The sequence below is a fragment of the Globicephala melas genome, chromosome 13 (assembly GCF_963455315.2).
Source record: "Globicephala melas chromosome 13, mGloMel1.2, whole genome shotgun sequence".
In the NCBI taxonomy this organism is placed as follows: Eukaryota; Metazoa; Chordata; class Mammalia; order Artiodactyla; family Delphinidae; genus Globicephala; species Globicephala melas.
In genome coordinates, this window is record NC_083326.1 from 23,695,162 (window position 1) to 23,701,154 (window position 5,993).

Below are 5,993 nucleotides of genomic sequence, written 5' to 3' on the forward strand. Positions count from 1 at the left end.
GACCCTGGCAGTGGCGGACTGCACAGGCTCCCAGGAGGGGAGGTGTGGAGAGTGACCTGTGTTTGCACACAGGCTTCTTGGTGGCGGCAGCAGCAGCCTTAGTGTCTCATGCCCGTCTCTGGTGTCCACACTGATATCAACGGCTTGCACCCATCTCTGGAGCTCGTTTAGGCGGTACTCTGAATCCCCTCTCCTCATGCACCCCAAAACAATGGTCTCTTGCTTCTTAGGCAGGTCCAGACTTTTTCCTGGACTCCCTCCCAGCTAGCTGTGGCACAGTAGCCCCCTTCAGGCTGTGTTCGCGCCGCCAACCCCAGTACTCTCCCTGGGATCTGACCTCCAAAACCCGAGCCTTAGCTCCCAGCCCCCACTCGCCCCAGTGGGTGAGCAGACAAGCCTCTCGGGCTGGTGAGTGCTGGTTGGCAGCGATCCTCTGTGCGGGAATCTCTCCACTTTGCCCTCCGCACCCCTGTGGCTGCGCTCTCCTTCGTGGCTCTGAAGCTTCTCCCCCCAACCCCCTGTCTCTGCCAGTGAAGGGGCTTCCTGGTGTGTGGAAACTTTTCCTCCTTCACTGCTCCCTCCCAGAGTTGCAAGTCCTGTCCCTATTCTTTGGTCTCTATTTGTTCTTCTTTCTTTTGCCCTTCCTCGGTATGTGGGGAGTTTCTTGCCTTTTGCGAAGTCTGAGGCTTTCTGCCGACGTTCAGTAGGAGTTGTTCCACATGTAGATGTATTTCTGATGTATTTGTGGGGAGGAAGGTGATCTCCACGTCTTACTCCTCTGCCATCTTGAAGGTCCCCCTGTGCTATTCACTTAAATGAGCTCTAAAGCTGATCAGTTTATGTACCAGTGATGATTCTTTCTTAAAAATAACGTATATTTACTCTGGCTAATTAAACAGCAAAAAGAATTCCGGAAAGATAACAGTGAGCTCACAAAATGAATTGTAAATTAGAGAACTGAGCTTGAGGAACAGGAAAGAAAAAAGAAAGAAAAGGAAGGAAGAAGAAAGAAAAGGAAGAAAGGAAGGAGGGATGGAAGGGAAGGATGGATGGAAGGAAGGATGGATAGATGGACCAATAGATGGATGGATAGATATAGACTGGGTCACAGTAATCACCTGAAATAGTCAAATTCGAGACCCAAGAGCAATCTAGTTTAACTATTTCTGTAGACAATGGCAATCAACTCTTAACTCTGCATATGATACTGTGAGTAACTACTAACTGTGCTGATCTTTGCACCCCTGTCAACATCACAGTTCTGGAAAGAATATTCAGTTTTTAAAGATTAGATCACATTTGAATGTCTTAGCTACTAGCACACTGAGATTCACACATTAAGAAATTTTCCAAAATTAATTAGGAGAGATGTTTAGGTAGGTAGCTTTGAAAAAAAAATAGGTCACCATAGTGTAGATTTTAAAATTATTTTTAACAAATCAGTTAATATATCTGTACATATGTATATATAGATATTGTCCACAATTTTCCAAAACACCAATTTATTTTTTCCAGTCTCTATTCAATATATACATAATAGTATGGAAAATATTGTTAATAAATTAAAGTTTTAATATTGAGTACATAAATACAGTCATTACATGGTGGCTTGGGGCACATGAATCAAAGTAATTGATGCAAGCGTAAATATTTCTGTCTGTTTCTGTAAAGTTTGCAATATGAAAGCCATATTGATTTGGAAATGAAGTTTCTCTTTTGTTCCCTCTCATTTTATATAGAATTTTTTTTAAGTTGTAATACACTATCCCATAGGTGAAATAATGTTTGTTGTTGATTTGATCTTCTAGGTCTAGATGTATTGAGTTTGTCTGTTTGTTTTAATATTCCAATTTTTAGTGGAAACATGAGGCTCAGAGAAGCTCAGGTGTTGACCAGGATAACACCGTTACGCTGTTCAGGTGTGTGTTCAAGATTCCACTTATATTTAACTCCTAAACTGGAGAATGGACATCCCCTTGAACTAAATCCAAGTGTTAACAGCTCTTTAATCTTCCCTGTCTTGACCCCTGGTGTGCAGTACTTCTTGCCCTGGTATCTAAGAATGGCTTCTCTGTTCCAGCGTAAAATAAATCAGGACGTATTAAGGAATAGTCCTAAAAGTGCACAACTTTGGAATAATATTCATCGACATTTACCTTAGTGCTTAAACGTCAGTGAGATATTAAAAATATATATTCCTGTCCTCATCGCATCCATGTTTTCCTCTACTTTCATGTACGTGGAGCTTACTTATAATAATGCTTATTTAATTTTCATGTCTTTTACTTTCATTTTCTGTGTCAGTGCAACATCTCTTTCTATTGATTGTTTCCTCTCTTTTTTATAGATATTTCCCTGCTCTTCTGTGTTCCAGGTAATTTTTGATTGAAGGCCAGCCTTTGTGTTTCTAGAGACTCAGATACTGGATTTTGTTATATTTTTGTATATACGGCTGGGTTTTATCCTTAACCAGAGTTAAACTCCTTGGAATCAGTTATATTCTTTTGAAATTGCTTTTATGGTCTATTAGGGCAACTTTACACCTACATGTTATACACGAAAGACCTACAGGCCCATTTGTTTACATAAAGTGTTGAGAAACCTGAGATGTGGGTCTTCCACTTTGTAATCCAAACACAGATGTATACCTACTATGGCACTTGGGCAAATTCCACCCCTACTAAGAGAAATATAGTGAAGTGGAAAACTGGAGAGTCCGTGTGACCAGGGTAGAAGATTAGTTCCCTAGGCCAGCCTCACCAGTAACTCCCTACATACCCTGAGCAAAGTCACAGTGTAAAAGGGCTTCAGTTTTATTATTCCTGTAATTAGGTGTTTGGGTTAAAATGAGTCCAAGTTCCTTTATGCAGCTTCAACATCCTTTCCTGTATTTGCACAGTTGGCTCCAGTGGTAGCATACTCCCCTAATCCCCCAATTAATGGAAAATATTTGTGTTCATTTGCTCGGGCTGCCGTAACAAAACACCACAGACGGGGTATCTTAACAACAGAAATCTATTGTCTCACAGTTCTGGAGGCTCTGAAATCAAGGTCTCAGCAGGGTTGGTTCCTTCCGAGGGCTGCGAAGGAAGTGTCAACCCCAGACCTGTCTCCTTGGCGTGTAGGTGGCTATATTCTCCCTGTGTCTTCACATGGTCTTGCCCTTGTGTCCACATGTTCTCTTCTTATAAGGACACTGACCACATTGGATGAAAGCCCACCGTAATGACCTCATTTAGATGTAATCACCTCTGTAAATTCCCTCTATCCAAATATGGTCACATTTTCAGGTACTAGGTGTTAGGACTTCAGTAGATGAAGTTTGGGGGGAACCAATTCAGCCCATAACATCCACTGACCCACCAGAACACATCTGCCACATACTGAATGTTCAGATACATGAAGATCATTTTTCTGTGCTCTGCCTGTTACATAACTTTTTGTCAAAACTATCTTATAATTATTATAGCTGTATGGCAAGTCTCAGTACTTGGCATGCAAGGTCTTTCTTCTCTTTTCAAGTGTGTCTTATTCTTGTCTATTTAAAACTTTATAGTAATGGTTGATCATTTAGCAATGTAGCAAATCTGGACCATTTGTGAGAAAAAAATGTGGGAAATGAAAATCCTAGATTATGCCAGTTATATGAGATTAGATTAGTACACATATAGAGAAAACATTAGGTTGCTTAATCTAGAAATAATCAGAGTGAGTATGACCAGGAAAACCACTGTTTTTAAATTGAATCCCACTTAGTAGGGGGCAATGAGGAATCTTGAAATCAACTCAGGAAAAGTAAAAGTTCTGTTTCAGTCAAGATATAGTATTAATAGAATTCTTAACTACATGATTTATTGTTTGCAACTATACAGATCATGAGAAGTTAAAATAATTTCCCCAGTAATAATTCATAAACATTCATGCACAAGGGAAGCCATCCCCTAAGCCTGAATAATAATGTATACATGATTTGCTACCAAACATCTTTCTGTGTCATATTCTAAAAAATTATACTAAACTATTTCTTAAAAGTGGTTTAATGTCATTGCCTTATCTATTATTCCTAGTTATATACCCTTGTATGAAAAAATTCATACCATGTGTCCCCTCTTTCCGTGATACAATTATTTCTTGAAGTTTTAAGTACTTTTTATTCTACAATATCATGCTCAATTGGTACGTTGCTCTCTGAAAATAATTTCCTTTTCGAGATTTTAAAAATTTTTTTATTTTTTGATATTTTTGAGAGTTTATTTTTTGTCCTGGCCATTATAACCAGAGAGTATTTTCACTGAAAAGTCATGGCTGGGATTGAAGTGACAGGAAGTAAGTACTTTTTGAAAATCCAAGATTGAAAAGCATGACTCACAGTTTGATACTTTTTACAGGAAAAAAATTGTTTTGTAAGAAAGATGATGTGAAAATTGAGTGGCGGTGATAGTGTGGGAAGCAGAGACTAGATGATTTAAAGCCTTTTTTTATTTTGAAATTTGTATTAAGGGCATAAATTTCCAATTTGTGTCCTAAAAAAAGAAATAGTCTGAAACCACAAAACTCAGAGCAACATAATATGGTGAGTATATGAATATACAAATAAAAAGGAGTAGTGAATAGTTTTTCAAAAATATTGTGTCTTTAAATTGAAAGCCATATATTTAAAAGAGACATCAAATCGTGTTGTCTCTAAAATGTCCATATTCACATATAGATGTGTGCATCCAAAAATTATTTATAACTTTCATCATCTAAAAACTATTATGATTATTGTTGCTGTTTTTACTGCTTCCGGTGCTGCTGTTTGCTGTTTTTAATCCCACCTCTATTTAGGGGCCAGTGAAGCCTCTCATCGGTGATTTTTTGTGCTCGAACTCACAGTAATTCAAATTTCGCCTTTTTCTGATACTGTCTTCTGTTCGTATATTTTTCTGAAGACCTTCTCAGCAGGACGCTGGCAGAGCATGATAAACCATATAGGATTTTATATATATATTTGCTCTTTTGTCAGCCTTCATTCATTATAGCTACACTTGGCACTTTACATACACGTTCTGAGTTAATCCTTTTAACAATGGTATGAGGTGGTATTTCCTCCTTTTGAAAAAGGTGAAGTTTTCGCTAATGAAGAGATTTTGTAAAGATACATGTTTCATCATCACAATGTTAGCAGGTAGATTGAAAATGGGGAGTTTGTTCATTTCTACCGCCTTAAGTTATATTTGAAAGTTTCCTTTACCCTACGGTGAACATCATCCCTGCTGTGTCTTAGTCAAATTTCATCCCTTCCGACTTTGATTGTTTAACTTTTTCAGTCTGCATTCTTCTGTGATTACTCACTGACCTATATGAAATTGGGTGAGTCAACAATACATGTAAAATAAGTGAAATTAATAAACTATTTCAACGTTTTCTTCAATGGACCTAGATATATTTTAAGGTAGGAATCATTTAGGTATCTTATTTTTCTCTTATTTGGGCTTCTAAATTCCCCTGTGTATTCTTCAAATGAGACATGGTGATAATTCTTTTGAAATATAGGTGGGCAAGTATGAACAGAAACTACATTTGAAAATAATAGGACAGAATTAAATGACTGGAAGACTTAGGAAATTTGCATTAAGAGACACAAGTACAGTATTTCACTCCCAGAGACTCACTATATATTTAAGAACTTTATATATGTTGACTTTTACTTTTTCTGTTAGGCAAAATAGACTTTAAAATAGCTGTATTTATAATATATTTTATTACTTGTAAGGTTTGTTCAAAATAATAAAATGCATAATTATATGAATATCATATATGAATATTATTGAATTATATGAATATTATAAGAATATTGTAAGAATATTCTTCCTGCTCAGTATCCAGAAAGCTTATGGGATTTATCATTTACTCTTTAGGGAATGTACAGACATTATTTTTCTCTGCATTAAATGCTATGTCCTGTGACACCAAAAGGAAATAGTTGACCTGTGGTAAATAATTTTCATGAA